The 19,257-nt window shown below is 41.2% G+C and overlaps 1 protein-coding gene across 3 annotated transcripts in view; it reads left to right on the top strand.

Annotated features, from left to right (window-relative positions):
- FCHO2 (FCH and mu domain containing endocytic adaptor 2) overlaps positions 1-19,257 on the top strand; it is a 112,241-nt gene that overhangs the window by 10,227 nt on the left and 82,757 nt on the right. The window lies entirely within an intron of this gene.

Here is a 19,257-nt window from a genome sequence, read left to right as displayed (position 1 = left end):
GTTATCTTGAACTGCACTGTTTTATATTGCAGAACTAAGTGCAATAGGGACACTGTATCCAGACAACTTCAATTAGCTGAAGTCTGGGTGCCTAAAGTGTCTCTTTAAGAGTGTGGATGGGTCGGGGGCGGGGCTGTTCTGAGAAATTTTAGGTGACTCACTTATAACCATTTGTGCAACTCAATTGTAGCTTAGAACAATGTATCTGATTCACACAGACTGATTTCTTACACATTGATTGTAGTGTAAAGACTAATTAATAGGAGCTCTGTTATACACTCAGACACATCAACAACATTAGGATGGAAAAGAGCGATTTGGGCCCAACATAGGCACTGGCAATTGGAGTTATGATACTATGCAGCTCTTAACCTTACAGAGCATATATTGTGAGGTACCCATGTTTAATCTATCGTCTTCCTATTCTTTGTTAGTCTTTTTACCCAACAGACGGCAATCAAGCTGCCGCCTCTGTGAGGCTTGTCATTGGGAATCTTCTACTAACACATGTCGGTCTTTCAGTTAGTGCGTTTTTTTCATTCACATAACTGGTGCAGATGATGGTATAGATGTCGGGAGGGAAACAGACTCATATCGTTGCTGTAAGATATCAGTCCAGCACAGTGGCAGCACAACCCACAGCCTTGAAATAAACAAACAGCAAAGTGCCTCCCAGTAATAGTTTTGATGATAGCAATCTAAGGCATCAGGAAGAATGATATTCATATGGCCCATGTGAATAACATTTACACTCTCCAGATGAGTATTTCTTTCCTGTTAACTGATATTATTAAGGGAACCTAAAGTGTAAGGAATACAAGTGTGTATTCCTAATGTTATGGTGGCTGTTTAGGTTACCGGTCTCAATCTGCAGGGAGAAAAATATATAATAACGGAAACACCCCCCCCCCCCCCCCCGCCCTTTTTGAAAACTTTTTAGCCATTTTCATTGCAACAAGGAGTTCACTGAACTAGCCAGTGACTAGGGCACTATGATGTTGAGAATGCAAGTTTGTATTCCTTACTTGATAGTGTGACAGACCTCCCTGTCTCTGGATTATCTCTGAAAACTTGTTTCGTCTGTTTGTTCGTCAGTTCCCAGTTGTTCCTCTATTTCCCTGGTTCCATTCACTAAAATGAACTAACTACCGAATGGCTGGCCACCCAGCAGGGAAGTGTGCTGCTTGTTAACCTTTTTGACCTCTTTTACACTATGGTTAACCTCAGCCACTTCCATCTCCCGAACGGTCTTCTGGGTGGTTGTCGTTCGTATGTATGAACACGAGGTGGCGGCCATCTTGGAAGTCGAACCTACCCAGTGGTGTTTTTTTGTCGAGCGTCTGGAACTGTTGTCGGGCACGCAATCGCATGAACACTGCTGAGACTTCCATTTCATGAGCAGGTCGACTTCCAACCGCACAAACACGGCGCTGTTCGGTAGTTTTAACCACACGAACTAAAGAAAAGGAACAAACTATTCCTCGACCAGTTGTATTCTGTGTTTTTGTGTAAATTGGTATCCCCGAATCTATACTCCGGTGGCGTTTCAGTTCCTTTCGTGGGATCTGAGTGCATTCGACATGTTGGGCGCTCAGATCCCAGCTACCCGGGGATATAGGACTTGAGGGGGTACCCCAATGTTAAATGTATTTTGAGGGGTATTGTAAGTTTGTATGTCCTGGACCTGAAGGGTAAAGTAATTATGTCTGTGTTCATACCGCGGTGCCCTTCGGGCCCTGTGGGGAATGCCCCTTGAAAATGTTCTCAGGAAACCCCTTGCATGGGGATTTACATAAAAGCCAGCCAGTGGCACCCATTAAAACAGTTCATGCTTGACCCTCAACACAAAGCCTCGTCTCGTGCTTGGGGGGATATTTCTTAAAGGTTCCTGTTTAGCGCTTTGGATTATTTGGTAGCGAACTTCATATTGGGGGAAAGAACATCCTTTGGCTGCGTTAACCCCTTCTCCTACCCGGGGTGCCGCCACCGATAGCGTTCCTTTAAACCCAATCTGTACCTAGTACAGTAACCCTAAAAATATTTTTTTTAACCACCACATACAGAGACATACACATACACTTGCAGACATTTACAGATACACACGCACACACACACAAAACAACTGTGCAAACTGCTTCTTCCTTTCCTCTCCTCTACCCCCCTAATGTAGTAGTGGTTTTACAAGACGTATGTCTGTGTCTTTTGCCAGTACTTCCCCTGAGGATCCAGCACACAGTATAATGAAGGAGAGCAGGGGTGTGGCGTTCTGTCATGTACCAACCCCTTCATCCATACTACACAGCCGCTGTGCTATGTGATTTTTAGTGATCAGAAAGAGCCTCCGTCTCAGCACGTCTCTTGACCTCGCTACCTGCAAGTGAAAAACAAGACACCTGACAACCCGCCATGTGCTGGATGGCAGTTTGAGACTCATGGTGTGTGTCCTGGTGAGTGACACAGGATGTCTGACTTGTAGATTTTGGTCTGGCTCCCAGAGAAACACTACATTGTTTAAATCTAGCTTTGATATTCTCTCTGGAGATTTAAAAAACAAAACAAAAAAAACAATGATTGAAATCTGAAACATCACAAGTATTCGTTTTCAAACCAAGATACAATTGGTGAAGGGGCAAAGCTTTCCTAACTGGCAGGTTTTAAACAGGCAATAATTAGGCGTTGGGTTGACATTAGGTTCCTGGAAAAAAAAATCTCTTGTATTATTGATTTCATACCTGACCCACTGTGTGAAATGTGTCTGAATGGAATTCCGTTACCCAGGCCTATAAAGAACCACTGCAGGCATCTGCTGTTTCTGTCTAATGGGATTGTAAGTTAATCGCATATATTGAGCCATCTCTTTAATGTGCACTAACAGGAGGCTTAATGGCTCAAGCTGAGAAAAACGTCTTGCAAAGTCCCACAAGCCATTGTCAAGTAGAAATGTTTAATTTGTAGAATATTATATATTCTATTTTCCATTTATATTCATATTCGGTATTGATTTCTAATGGATTAAAAAGAATAGATGGTATTAATTCCATACTTATTTTCACAGTTATTTGTATGCTTATTATTAAAAAAATACAGAGTACCCACAATGATAGAATTATTTCTTTCTTTAATGTGCAACAGAATAACTTGGTTGATTTCCTAATACTTGCACCCAGAGCTGAATTATTGGTTTTGATGCCATGGGACTTTAATACGGCCGTAATAAAAGACTTATGGGTTTTTCTTAGTTGTATTTTTATATTTCATTTTTATAATTTCTTTTTCTCATTGCAGTGGCTTGCTTAATGCTTGTGTGTTTTGGTCGGAGCTATTCTAAGTGAGTTTTTGGTGGATGACAAATGGATAATTTGTGGGAAAGTAATAAATTGTGAGCTGCTCAGCTTAGTACTGTGTACTTTATAATTATCCCAGTGGAAGCGATTGATACTGAGCGGTTGGGTTATCTCCGAACATGGTAGCAGCATGGTAATCGTGATATGATAACTCTGAATTCGGAGTGTTAAGTTCTCATTGTTATCAATGTTAGCCTAACTTGTGAGTTAAACTTCCTTGTCTGGTACAAAGTTTATAGTAGTCAAAATCTCTGCAACCCCTACGTGGTTTATGATGCGCAGGTAAATGACATTTCATTTTGCTATGCTTGATCTTTACCTCCGTCAACACTTTTTTAAAATTAATTCTTTATTTTTGCAGTGCGGGTAGTTACAACCAAGTTTGCGATGCCACCACAGCATCAGCAGACAAATCATTGTCATATATATTGGTACATAGGCATGGCATGGAAATACTTTGCACTATTTTTTAGGAAAATTAAGTATTGTGAAACAGGATAAGGTAGAATATACATAAGCTTTCACTAAGTGATGTAACTGATTTTACAGGTAGTTATGTCTATAAGAGGATTTACTGAGTAGACATGCCTCACTGTGCAAATTCTGTCTAGTATATACATCGCTATAGACTACATTTTAGCATTAATACTTAAGGCTTAACAGTCACTAGCTAACATTTTGCTCAGATGCAAGTGTATACAAATAAAAGAAGTCATCTTAGTGAGACATAATCAGTCTCGGCACCATATTAAGTGGGACGGAGGCTACTTATATCATGCTAAACTACTGTATGTGATGTTCCACCAGTACCACCTATGGGAGCAAGAAAAAACAAAGAGGGAAAAAAAACAAAAAAACTAAGAGAAAACAACGAGAGATAGGAACCCGCATCAGCTAAACAGACCCTTGCTCCATAGTTATAGATATGAGATAGGTGGGTGACGGTTAACACGAGACCTGGGGCTTAAGAGATGTAGTAGCCCGGCCCTGCTTTCATGTAGGGTGGTCAGCCTATGCCCACTGAGCTATGCATCCTGCGTGGTGCTGTGTTACATGACCATGTCCCCATATGGCTACCCCACCAGCTCCAGTGTCCAGCACAGTCCTGACCCGGGTTCACCCACAACCGCGGGTCGTTGATGGTCCAGGTAACAACTTGGGATCTGCTTGCGGGTTGCTTTTTACATACTGGGTGACAGCCGGACCGGGGTTCAAGTAGGCGGCTGTGTGATGCATATCGGCGTCTCCTGTGTCGGGGTGTGCTCTGCGGTTTCCCTCTCTGTTCTCTCTTCAGCTACTTCTCGGGCTTGCGCTTCTGTGCAGGCATGAGTGCTGCCCTTTGTGCAGGCTTCCGTGCAGGCCTCTGTAGTGGCGCCATCTTTACTTTTTGAGCTGCTAGAGTAGGTGTTCTGCCTGCGGTAAGATTTCCCGCCAACCCCTTTGGGCCTCTTTTCGACCCCTGTGTATGCTGGTTGATGTTTGAGTGTGCCTGCAGCTTGTCCCAAAAGGCTTGAAATATTGCCTCCAGCCTGGAATCAAAGGAGTCGAGGTGTGTCTCTTCAGTTTGGCTGGGGGCTAGCGAGGTCTGTGAAGGGGCCTCTGCCATCTTGTGTGGTCTAGGCTCCGCTTGCTGCTGTTCACGATGTGCAGTTGCGGTAGGGTGGGAGCTGGGGTCTTCCGTTGGGGACCAGGATAACACCCACCGGTCCGGGGGGGTGGGGGGGGAAGAAGGCCGTCTGTGTCCATTGGGCATCATTCTGTTCAGTGGTGCACTCCTAGTGTGGGAAGTGCACCCCGGTGAGTCCGTGGGCTCCATAGCCACCGATTTTGCCTCAGATTTCGCCCGTTCAGCAGGAGCCTGCAGAACTCGCGTCTGTGCAGCACCGAGGTCAGGCCCCGCCCCTCCGTCAACACTTTTTAGTAGTGTTTTACTGGTTTGAATAACCTCCATAATAAAAATAAATGTGACAGTCATTCTTTAATAGTCGCTTAGTGGGAAGTACTCCATAAACTAATAATCCAAGGCAAAGGGGCACCACTACAAAAGCACAACCTGTGAGTAGTAGAGATTTAGAATAGTAAGTTCCATCTGGTTTTCCAATGTTAGTTCTTTCACCAGAAAACCTGGTTTATGAAACCTGTTTAGATATTCACAAATAGCAAATTTAGTTATTTCTTCTGTATTTAAACTTCTATCCCACCGCCTTTTCATTTTTTTTTTTTTTTTAATCTGTTGAATACCCTTAAACACTTAATCAGTTAATATTATGCATATTTCTACACATAGAATGTCATTCATTTGCTGAGAGCGATTAATTGACAATAAATGGCACAGGGGATAAGTATCTGGCTTCTGCAGATCTGCAGGACCCAGATCTGGTCATAGCCAGCAGGAGAGGACCCTAGGTGCCTTGCAGGACTAAGTCAGAGGGCAAAACACTTTGCCCTAAAATGGTGGAATGACGCTAGAGGACTCTAGTGGCTATGGTGCTTGTAGTAACATTTAGTCTGTTGATCCAACCGCGGGTCGTTGATGGTCCAGGTAACAACTTGGGATCTGCTTGCGGGTTCCCCATAGACCAGAGAACTTGCCCCTATAACAGCTCATTTGAGCCGAAGCTTGTTCTTCTCGTTGGTCAATATTGTTTTGTATGTCTGCTACTATATTTGTAAAGCACTGCGGAGAACGTTGGTGCTATATAAACACAGGTAATAATAATAAACTGACTCTCAGCTCAACTGATATTTTCAGACAATTATTACAGCTTAATGAGATTCTTTTAAAACAGGTACCCTTTACCCCTCTGTCCTGAAAATGGAGCCACTCGAAATTATTATAAATAGGGCTATTTATAGAGCTGGGGTTTGTGGATGATTGACAGTGAAAATGGAAATTTTAGGCAAAACTAATAGATCTGGAAATACAGTGGTGTTGGAGAATATTTATTGTTTGGCTTTTTTTGGCCTTAAAATTTTTTTATTTTTTTTGTTCTTCATATGGGGCAGTTTAGTGAATAACCCCATATTTGTTCATTTTATTTCCAATCATTTTTTTCTGTCATGCTGTCACTTTCATTCTCCCTCATCTTGTAATGTGACAATCAGTATTTCCACTCAGCCTTTAATTACATAAAGGTGTGGTTGTACTTACACAGCGTCTGAGCTAATTATTATAAAACTGGTGGCATTATTCACTAAATCATGATCTGCTTAGAATTCAGTAGCGAATACTGGAAAAATATACAATGTTTGAGATTTATTCCAATACAAGTATTTTGGCCCAGAACGTTAAATTCCTTGGTTAATTCCTAAAAAAGATGGCAATTTAGAGTTATAGCGCAGTGCATTAAATTTCTTTTCAAAAAATATTTGTTAGGTGTTCCTGATGAGTAAAGTGATGGTATTGGTAATAATTGACTAATTATGCTACCAGTCGTGCTTGGTTATAAAAATCCTGATAAACCCAAAACAAGCCCCTTTCCCTTGTGTAATCCACACGTACAAAAACATAACTGTTTCAGTACATCCCCATGGGGAAAATCATTCTTTACTTCATAATCGCAAACAAAAATATTTGAATCCCCCTCATCCCCAGCTTTGTGTCAAAGCATTTTTGAGTAGTTTGAGAAACACTGGGATTCTACCGGCACCTACAAACCTAGCCCCTCCTAGCATGGCAAATCTAGTATTGGGCCCTGTTGATACCACAACCTGTCAAGGCAAAAGGTGAAATCATTATTCTTTCTGCTGGTCTATGTTAAATATTCTTTCCCCAGTCACAATGAATGGCATTGTCCAGCAGTTGTCATAGACTCAGTATGTATTTTTTCTCACTAATCATATTTCATATAAGACTCCACTTCTGTCGTGTTCGCAAATGCAGGTTTTTCGGTCCTTTCTGCTTTGCAAACATATTCCCCTTATTATGCTGTGCAGCAGCAGAGGAGAGAGAAACCGCAGTCTGCTGTGCATGAATCTCTCTGCATGAATCCCCTCCACTCCCCCTTTGAGGATATTGCAAGGTGAAGAGATCTTCCAAGTTCACATATACGCCCAATGCACTTTTCCAGCATTCCAAGGGATAGGACACTGATTGGTTAAATCAGTGACCCCCTGGAGTGGATGTGAAAAGCATAAGAAAGAAGCAGGTAAATATAAAAAAAATCATATTACTTGCGTTTTTTTCAGCCTGCATAGTGTTGCAACTGTCTCAAAGTGATCCATGTCCCTTTAACTATGTATTATTAGTTGTGAGAGCTATATTATAAAAATTGGTGGCAATATGTTCCATTATTTTATTTAGCTGCCACAGGGAGTGGTTGATTTAAAAAGAAAAACATTTTTAAAAAAATTTCATTAAGTATTAATATTAAATATTTGTATACTCTATTAAAGTTTTATTTGTGATGTCCTGGGAACCAAGTTCAAATGTTGCTGCCTGAAAAAATATGGTTTTGGGTGCTGCACTTAAAGGACCACTAAAGGCACCCAGGCCACTTCAGCTCAATTAAGTGTTCTCGGTGCCAGGTCCCCCTAGTTTTAACCCTGCAGCTGCAAACATAGCAGTTTCAGAGAAACTGCTATGTTTACACTGCAGGGTTAAGCCAGCCTCTAGTGCCTGTCTCCCTGACAGCCACCAGAGGTGCTTCCACAATTCTCAATGGGAAAATCGCATTGAACTCACGCAGAATTGAGTAATTCTTTCCTATGGGCGGTTAGAATGCGCATGCGGCTCTGGCCATGTATGCGCATTCGGCTCCACTCAGGAGCTGACGTCGGCAGGGGGAGGAGAAGTCACCAGTGCCAAGGGAGCCCGGCACTGGATTACATTAAGTGGCTGAAGGGAGGGGGGCCCCGAGGGAGGGGGGAACCTAATAACCCTATAGTGCCAGGAAAACTTGTTTGTTTTCCTGGCACAATAGTGCTCCTTTAAGCCAACTTAAAGGAGTCCACTGAGTACAATTATGTTTATTGTATTGATTATTTTGCAATGTGCTCTTTGTCCTCATATCTTTTTATCATATTCAATGTAGGTGCAATGATTTTCAAAATGCTGCATATCTACAAGGCCACTCATTATTGAATAACAGACAGTAGTTGTTCACTAAAGTATTGCATGTCAGAAATTTAAAGTGAATTTCAAGTGTTAGACTAAAATAGTCAAAGGTAGTTAAATATTTCCAATCTTGCTGTTCCGGGCCATTTGAAACCCGCTGAACAATTAACACATTAATGAATGGCCTCTGCTTGTTTCCTGCCGTGCATAGTTTTGTGCAGCGTGTGTACACGTCATGTGCGTGTCATACAAATCCTACTTGACTTGTACAGACATTCTCATCCTTTGGAATGAGTGAGTACTGTTTTCATTCAGAAATACAAGAATGGAAGTTACCCTGAAACTAAACTTTGTTCTAGTGCTGGGAATGGACACCTCGGTGCAGCCAATAGTGGCCTTCTGGTTGACCACCACTAGAGGAGTGGAAAATTCCCAGAAACGTCAGTTTTAAACAGCAAATCTGCAGAGACGTCATCTATGCCCCCAAAATTCATCAACATAAAGTGATTTTGGTGCTTTGACTTTATGTTTAATAAAAGCCACGCAGAGCATTTTTTTCGTGTGTCTGGGTAGCTTCATTCACAATTACATTTGAATGAAACCACTCACTACCCTTTAAAAGCTATTGAATTATGGGATGTGCACAGCACGTCTGTTGAAGACCTAGCTAAATTATATTCATCACAAACCTTGAAGAATTACAGAAATATCATTCCGATATGAGGTTTGTGTCGTAACAAGGGTGAGTAAATCCATTCTGTAGAGTTACCTTAAGACAAATTTCCATTGTCTTGCATAACGTTTAATACCCCAATTGTTTGTTAGCAGTTGAGTCTATTTATAACTGGTTGTAATGTACACAAAAGTCTGGTATCTATTTATGTAACCACGATTTAGGTATTTACTCTTCACCTCTCCCCTCCAGAAAACCATATAGAGAAGATCTGGGTGGCTTCCTGTTTTAATAGATTTCACATGCTGGAGTTACTGAACTAACTCTGTTTAGACGGCTGTCCTACTTCTGTGTTTTGAATGTAGAGGCGCCTGTTGTGCAGAATGTGTATTGAAAAGCTTTTAGAATAGCTTCTGCATTTCTCAGAATTACAACTACCAGTCTCTCGATGATGAAACCAGCAGTAGCCATGAATGATCATTTTTGGAATAAAGGTGCAAGAAAGGTGGCTTGGTGTGAAGTGTTCTTTTAGTGAGAATATTGGCTTATCAACAACTCCTTTATTGTCTTATCAAACATTCCACCTCCCTTAACCTGAGCTTTCATAATTTGTTCTCAAAAGCTTGACTAGTTAAACAGCAAACATACGCTACTTTAATATATTTTCTTTCAAGTCAGTTTATTACATGATGTCTTTGTACATCTTAAACTGCACATGTTTTTCTCCACATCTCCTGTTTTGAACCAAATGCTGTGTAACGTTAAAAATGTTTGTCATTAATAGTTTTTTTTTTTTTTTTTTTTTAAACATGAAAAGTTAAACCTAAAATTAAAGTATAATCTCGCTGTCAGTCTTGCATAGTGTTTTTCTAGTTTGGATTTCAGCTTCCTGAATATGTATTCCTTTAGATCTGTTTTGCTTCACCCTTGTATCCGCTTTTGACATGTTTACTTGGGAGAGATCTTTGCCGGATAGGTTTAAAAGCATTATCTCTGCAGCACTTTTGGGTTAATGGCACCTTACTTTGTCCACGATATGTGCTAGCTCGCTGGGCCTCTCCTTCCCAAAATGCTGTGAGAATACACTAGTGCTTATGCATTCATTGAACTCTAGTAAGCCGTTAAAATGCGTCATTACTTACAAAGTGATCTGGTGTGATGTAAGATATTGTCTAAGCACTTTCCTTAATAGATTATAAGCCTCTGATAAAAGGATTTGAATGGTAAGTAAAATCTTATTATCCAAGCTCACTCTGTGCAACCTGCGCATATGTACTTCAAAGCATACCCCCGAAATACCTGGACGCCAACTCTTCTCATAAAGCAAGCACCCTGTTCACACACAGTCTGAGATACTGCACCTTTAAATGAGCCTCTCATAAATTGCACATCTCACCTTAATGGCAAGCATTAATTTTTAATTTTGTATCTTAAGTGCTGCATTTTCTGAAGGGGGTTTGCAGGAATGACGTTCTTTCCTGTTTGCTTGTGTATTTTGTTTGTATCAGGCCTTGGTTTTCCAGAAACCATACTACCTGCGTTCATTGTGTAGTCAATTCTTGCAACTAAGATCTAACTCAGGGGCTAGACTAGATGCTGGTTTTAACACTATAGCGGCAGGAATACATGTTTGTGTTCCTGACCCTAAAGGGCTCCTTTAAATACTTACCTCTGCACCTTCTTTGGTGGTCCGTCATACTCCCAAAGCAAAACAGATAGCTTTCATGGTGCGTTTGATCGTACCCAGGGCTCAAAAGTTCCACTGTGCACCAGCCATTGGCAAGCGAAAATTCATTCTTGGTGAGTATGCCATGGCCCTCCATGTTTGCCATGGAAAGTAACTTTTAAGGCCTGGCTAGTATTGTAGGACTTGAAATGTTAAGCTCTGTCATCATGACCCTTTCTTCTGAAACATTTGTAGAATATTCTCCATCATAATATCTAGATTAAACGCGTTTGTTTGAAAGATAACTTGCCACGCCACTCATCATTTTACTGCATGCCTATTTTTTTATACTCTCGAGTCAAATGTATGTATAAGTTCTCAATACAAAGTATTTTATTTTCCTGTTTATATTTCTATTCACAAGAATTCCTTTCATAGTTTTTTAATGCTTCATTTGTTTAAATCTATTTATACTTCGAACGCTTATTGCGTAATTTATGTGTTTGTTGGAAATCTAATTAAATAACCATGAGATTACTTTTTCTGCTCTATACAAGAGCTGAGCCATGTCAAATTTGCCTCAAAGGTGCGTTAGGTTTTGAAGGTTATTTTTTTTGTTCAGTTTGGAGGTTGTCACAGCAACCTATGTGAGAATTATCCTTCTAATCTATTTAGAGCCAATTTGGCAAGTTCAGGTGAAAACTCCTATTGACGTCAATAGGGATCTGTGCCAACGTCTTTTGTAGCTTATAAAAGAACATCATTACTAACAGACTGCAATCTTTTTAACCCCTTAAGGACCAAACTTCTGGAATAAAAGGGAATCATGACGTGTCTCACACGTCATGTGTCCTTAAGGGGTTAAAGGTGCAGTGTTAATGTTATAGAAATTTTATGGCTATAATATTTTTAATTTTTATATTGTTTAGTTTAGTGCTCCCCTACCCATGTGGATGAAAAAGTTGGTTTACTCGCCTTTTCTTGCACTCTACAGTGCTCTCTCTGTGTCAGGTCCCATTTCCTTGGCTAAGGTCATCAATCTTGGAAATCTCAGCAAACCCAATTCCTTACCATTGTGTAGCCACTGTGCATTCGCAGTAAAATTCCATGATGTGAGTCCATCTGATTGAAATAGCTATGGTTTACTCTGCTATTTCTGCAGAAGAATCTCACCCACTGTCAATCTGACAGCCTCTGGAGGCATTTAAAACCTGCAATGTAGACATCACCCATCCTGCAAAAGGCAGTGTTTTTTGTTGCAGAGTGAAAACCAAACCTTGCCATAGTGCATCCTGCTGCCATCTCTTTCACAGGTATCAGCGCACTTTACCATCCACCTGATCTAAAAGAAAACGTGATCATCAGTGATGTCGCAAACATGAAATTTTCTGTTCGCGAACGGCGAACGCGAACTTCCGCAAATGTTCGTGAACGGGCAAACCCAGCGAACCGCCATAGACTTCAATAGGCAGGCGAATTTTAAAACCCACAGGGACTCTTTCTGGCCACAATAGTGATGGAAAAGTTGTTTCAAGGGGACTAACACCTGTGGCATGCTGGAGGGGGATCCATGGCAAAACTCCCATGGAAAATTACATAGTTGATGCAGAGTCTGGTTTTAATCCATAAAGGGCATAAATCACCTAACATTCCTAAATTGTTTGGAATAACGTGCGAATTTTAAAACCCACAGGGACTCTTTCTGGCCACAATAGTGATGGAAAAGTTGTTTCAAGGGGACTAACACCTGTGGCATGCTGGAGGGGGATCCATGGCAAAACTCCCATGGAAAATTACATAGTTGATGCAGAGTCTGGTTTTAATCCATAAAGGGCATAAATCACCTAACATTCCTAAATTGTTTGGAATAACGTGCTTTAAAACATCAGGTATGATGTTGTATCGATCAGGTAGTGTAAGGGTTACGCCCGCTTCATAGTGACAGACCAAACTCCCCGTTTAACGCACTGCAAACAACCGCCAACAGTCCATTTGCACAACCGCAAACCCCCCATTTGCACAAGGTTGGATACCAAGCTAGCCATGTCCCGTTCCTTGTCCTCACTGATGTCATTGAAGGTCTCTTCCTCCACCCAGCCACGTACAACACAAAGGGTCCCCGAAAGGTGACAACAAGCCCCCTGTATTTTTTTTTTTTTTTAAATGTACACTACTGTTACACCAGATATGAGTTGTACTGGTGTGACACTGTGCCCTGGCAGGCCCTGAAACGCACACGTGTGAAGGAAACTGACTGCTGTTATATTACAGTCAAAAAAGTTTCGTTTTTTTAAATGCAAGCTATTGTGACACCTGATATGAGTGGTGGCACTGGGACCACCTTAAAAATCATGTTCACTATATACTTTCTCTACAAACCTCTAAAACGAACCAAACTACTCATCCATCCGCTATACCACTTTATCCCACCTAGAACTAGTGCCCAATTAAAATACTTGACTCTTACTTACCCACACTCAGTCATGCCACACACATTTCACCACTACTCTCACTGAATCCCTCTAACTACGGCTAAATTCATCTTCTACATCAGAACACTACTCCTAAGATTGGGTTGTATCCATGTCTCGGGTCTTTCATTTAGAATAGGGGCAGCTTCGGTCTCCTTCAACACTGACACTCCAGTGCATATTATTAAAAGATTGGGCAGATGGAAATCCTCAGTCTACAACCGATATATTCCTCATCCCGAGAAAGAAATGAGGAAAGCTTTTAAAAGTTTGGCTTTGTAAATTTGATGCAATGAGTGTGTTTTTCTTTAATACCTTTTCACCCACTTTGCATGAACCCGTTTTACATATATTACTAATATGTTTCTGAACATATATATTATATTATTCACTCACTCTCTCGGCCGGCCTAAGACATCATGCTGCCTAGGTCCAACGATAAATGACTATGGGGGATAATGTATAATTAACACAGGTTACTGGCTATGGGGGGATAATGTATAATAAACACAGGTTACTGGCTATGGGGAGGATAATGTATAATAAACACAGGTTACTGGCTATGGGAGGATAATGTATAATAAACACAGGTTACTGGCAATGGGAGGATAATGTATAATAAACACAGGTTACTGGCAATGGGGGGGATAATGTATAATAAACACAGGTTACTGGCTATGGGGAGGATAATGTATAATAAACACAGGTTACTGGCTATGGGAGGGATAATGTATAATAAACACAGGTTACTGGCTATGGGAGGATAATGTATAATAAACACAGGTTACTGGCTATGGGGAGGATAATGTATAATAAACACGGGTTACTGGCTATGGGGAGGATAATGTATAATAAACACAGGTTACTGGCTATGGGGGGATAATGTATGTCACGGACCGTTTCAGCAGACAAGGGGTTAAAATCCGTTTAGGCGATCTTCCCCTGATCTTCCCCTTTCAGATATAAAGGCAGCTACTGTAGAACACCAAACTCCCGAATTGAATACAAGTGAATGCACCAAACTCCCGCACTGCATACAAGGGAATAAGGTAGCACTCCAAACTCCCGAACCGGAACCTCACGAATAGCTGCTAGCAGACGAACAGGAAAAGCTCCCAAGCGGCTTCAGTCTCTGGCAATCAGTCTCTAACAGCATACAGTGAATCCCCCCAAAGATATGGGCTACCCGCCCAGTATTTATGCAAGTCTCCCACCTGGTGGACACTGCCCTAGGGGACCAGATGGAAGACTGTGACAAGGGACAGATATACACCAATTACAGACACACAGCAGTAAAACATCCCCACAATACATCCTAATTCCCTCCCTCTATCCTGGAGATAATTGAGAAGTAACTCAATTATCTCCCAGGACAGAGGCAAGACTCCATTATACACGTGGGGACACAAAGACACTTTAAAATACATAAAGTCACCTTGTCTACATAAAACACAGACATTTCACATATCCCCAGATAGCTGGGATCTGAGCGCACAAAACTACCGAATAGCGCTCAGATCCTATTCACACAGTTCAATTGCCATGGAGCCAAAGTCTTTAACTACATGAATGGGCTCCATGGCATAGCTATCTGGGTTAACACATTCACATAAAATAACATACCGAATAGACATGTATTCGTTAAACTGTACGAACAGGAACCAGGCGGCGGACGGCTCAGCGGTGTTCGTGCAAATAAGTGTCCGTTTTTAGTTCCATAGTTTAAGTACCGAACACTGCTGGCCGTAAGGGACTTTTAAAATGGCCGCCGCCACGTGTTCGGTAAACGAACAAAGACCACCCTGTATTCGTCAATTAAGCTGCGGTTAACCGCAGCTTCAGGGAGGTAAATTGGTGGTCGCTCCTTCGGCAGCTTGTTCGGTAGATAAAATCTACCGAACACCCCGGCAGAAAGGCACGAATAAGCCTTTCTGCAGGGAACATAAAGTCTTTTAAAGTCTGGTCCATAGTCCAAAGGCAGCAGGCGGGCAACCAGGCTTCTCCAATGCTATGTGGCGAAATTGCTCTCGTCACAATGTATAATAAACACAGGTTACTGGCTATTGGAGGATAATGTATAATAAACACAGGTTACTGGCAATGGGGGGGATAATGTATAATAAACACAGGTTACTGGCTATGGGGAGGATAATGTATAATAAACACAGGTTACTGGCTATGGGAAGGATAATGTATAATAAACACAGGTTACTGGCTATGGGGGGGATAATGTATAATAAACACAGGTTACTGGCTATGGAGGGATAATGTATAATAAACACAGGTTACTGGCTATGGGAGGATAATGTATAATAAACACAGGTTTCTGACTATGGGGAGGATAATGTATAATAAACACAGGTTACTGGCTATGGGGGATAATGTATTATAAACACAGGTTACTTGCTATGGAGGATAATGTATAATAAACACAAACACAAAAAAACAAAAAAAAAAAACAAAAATGAATGCAGCTTCAGAATTAATCTTAATTGTATGCTGTCTAGGAGGTGGGAGGGTCTGGGAGGGAGGGTCTGCTGCTGATTGGCTGGAATGTGTCTGCTGAGTGTGAGGTACAGGGTCAAAGTTTACTCAATGATGACGAATAGGGGCATACCGAACATCGCATATGTTCGCCATCCATGGCGAACACGCTATGTTCGCCTGGAACTATTCGCCAGCGAACCGTTCGGGACATCACTAGTGATCATCACTCCAGGCAACCTTCTTCCATTGTTCCATGGTCCAGCTCTGAGGCTTATGACCACAGTGAAGACACTTTTGGTGGTTGACAAGGGTAACCATGGGCACTCTGAACCGTCTGCAGCTACACAACCTCATATGTGGCAAAATGCAATGCACTGTGTTTTCTGACACCTTGCTATCATAGCCAGCATTTAGTTTTTCAGCAATTTTCACTACGGTACCTCTTTGGTGTGATCGGACCAGAAGTGCTAGCGTTTGGAGCTCTCCTCATGTACATCAATGGTATCCATTACACTGATGTCCATTCCCCGCTGTCCTTCCTTGCACCACTTTTGGTTAGAACTAATCACTGCATACTGGGAACACCCGACCAGCCTTGCTTTTTTGGGAATGCTCTGACCCAGTTTTAGTCTCTATAACTTTTTGACTATTCTGTTGTTAGGATTTACTTTATTGCTGAATTTACAGGTGTCTTCCTACCTAATCATTCTAACATTTATTTGCCTTTTGTCAACTTCTTTGTTGAAACATCTTCTTTGAACACCAACTTATACTTCTCGGAATGCTAAAAATGAGAGAAACATGCATTTTTATTTGACCAAATCCATTCCAAATGCTGTAGCCACTTACGTGTAGAATTAAAATAGTCAGAATTTCACTGATTTGACACTTTTGGTGTTCTTGTAACCACGTCTTGACACATTTCTCAAGCATACAACAGCCAGGAAGGCAGCCAAAAATAAATAAATAAAATAACTACGTAAGTGATACATAGTTACGTATGCGGTCACAAAAAGGTTAATTTAGTTTGCTGTGCCTGCCTATTTTTATTATGGAACTAAAATATGAAATTACAGTTTCTCTTCTGTTTTATTTTTCTTTTTGAATGGGAATAAGTTGAACACCAGTCACCTAAGACACAAAAAGTCAGGAATAAATATATTCTTTACATTGGTGCTACTTTTACTAGCAGTCACCGTGCTGCACCTATTTGATACTTCTCTACACCTATTTTATAACAAGAATTGTCAGTATTCAGTCTTTGTATGCTGGAAGACTTTGAATTATTAAAGTCTTCACTAAGAAATATATCTAGTTACTGACTGACATTCACTATAGGCATACTGACAAATGTAAACATTGCTGTTTGCCGGAAATGGCAATGCCTATATTTGTCACATGGACGTAAACGGTCTGCACATCAAAACCCCACTACATTATGTTGTTGTGGTTCTGGTGCTTAGAATGTCTCTTTAAAGGACTTCTATAAGCACCCAGACAACTTCATCTCAATGAAGTGGTCTGCGTGCCATGTGCAACCTTCCCTCCCCCCTTAATACTGCAGCTGAAAACTGCAAGAGCGGCATTGTTTACATTGCAGGGTAAATTTACATATTGTGACTTGGGAACTATAGCGTTAGGAATACATATTTGTATTCCTAAAACTATTCCTTTAAATAAATCCATGAGTAGGTTATATACATACTGATTTGGTTGAGCCCCATGGGGTAAATCTGTTTAAGTATTTTGCACTGTGTGCAAGGTCACAGAGACTTGAGCACCAGAAAGGACTGGCTTAAACAAGGTTTAGTTGAGTACTTCTTCTGTCTTTATAATCCGCATCAATATATTTTTCTTTTGTTCTAATAGACAAAAATAGTAGTTGGTTTACAGGACCATGTTAAGAAAACAGTCATTTAGAGGGTGTAAACTTTTATTTCAATATTTACTCAACAATAAACCTAAGATAATGTAGTTAGTAGTGTTTTTATTAGATCAGCAATACACTTTCTTGGCTAATCCAAGTCAACATCACCTATGATTTTGTTGCTGACCTGGATATTAGCCAGGAAAAGAAAATTACAGTAAGTATTGAAAAAGTTTGTTTTCCTGAAAGGAGTGTAGAGATTTAAAGGGACACTATAGTCACCAGAACAACTACAGCTTATTGTATTTGTCCTGGTGAGTTTAGTCTGTTCCTTCAGGGCTTTTGCAGTAAATACTGTTTTTGTTTTATAGAAAAAGCAGTGTTTACATTACAGTCTAGGGTTGCCTCCACTGGCCACTCCTCAAATGGGTACTAGAGGTGCTTTCTGGGGCAGTGCTGGGCACAGTGTGCAGCACTAACATTCAGTGTCTCCTACTGGAAAGCATTGTGACTGGCTCATCTCACCACTTCTGATGATGTCAGCCAAGGAGGAATATCAGGGCAGAGCCAGCAGCAACAGTCTGAAATATAGTAAGTTTTTACTAGATTTAGTGGTGTAAAGGGTTGGAGAAATCTATCCACTCTTAACCTATGCCCTCCGGACATGCAGCACAGTCCAGCATGACGGTGACATGCCCATGGAGCGCTAGCTCAAGCATTGTGAAGTTGACAATTCTTAGGGGGTGTGAGAGGCAGCGCCAGGGCGACTGTAACTGCATCTTCGGCGACTACGGCATCTGCGCTTGGCATTGTAGGGCCTCGGCATTTCATAGTAAAGCTTGGTAGAACATCGGTTCCTAAGCCCACCTCCTCAGACAGTATCTTGGTGTCCACTGCTTCCGCCGTTTAATCATTCTCAGGTTGGGTGTCGACATTTTGGATAGGCGGTGTGCTTTGTCCAGTGATCAGAGGCAAGGTAGGTGCCAATGGAACCTCAACAGAAGTACACAGGCGACAGGTGGTGGTGGGGTCGTAGAAGAGACGTGAGTAGGGGGAGATACTGCTGTTCCTCCCGGCACCGTGATGCTTCAGCAGCTGAATTTCAGATCAGGAAACTGCAAATATGGCAAGTGTGAAGAGTTTTTCATCAGAGCTCTCAAGCTGTGCGACCGGTCAGCGTGGCTTCAGGCTCTGAGCCCAAAGAACATACATTCTAAAAGCAAAAATAAATCTAAAAGTACCAGAACACTGCTCTGCAAAGTATTCAATAATAGACCTGCTGTTATGCACGGGCTCCGTTCAGTCTAATAAAAAATAGATCTCCACTGCTCTGTCCGTTCCATGATGTCAGCTATCCCTATCTCAGAAAGCCAATTATAAATTTGAATCAATGTATTGCCATAAACTTTGTTTAATAACATTGAATTGAAGCTGCCAGTTACTCAATTGCTGATGTGCAAATGGCAATAAAAGGATCACTATGAGAAATTTGTGAACTTGAGTTGCACATGTTCCCTAATACTTTCATAGAAAGCAATGGAAGGTCAGGGATTCAGACTTTAATTCAGTTTCTTGTTTCAATGAAGAATAAGCACCAGGTTAGATAACTGGTAACACTGGGACCCAGTTGTGTGACCAGAGGAAAAAATGATTTGCGTGATACATTGCAATTCTCACATGGGAATTTACAGAA

This window comes from Pelobates fuscus, chromosome 5 (genome assembly GCF_036172605.1).
Source record: "Pelobates fuscus isolate aPelFus1 chromosome 5, aPelFus1.pri, whole genome shotgun sequence".
Lineage (NCBI taxonomy): Eukaryota > Metazoa > Chordata > Amphibia > Anura > Pelobatidae > Pelobates > Pelobates fuscus.
This window is presented reverse-complemented; position numbering and strand designations above follow the sequence as displayed.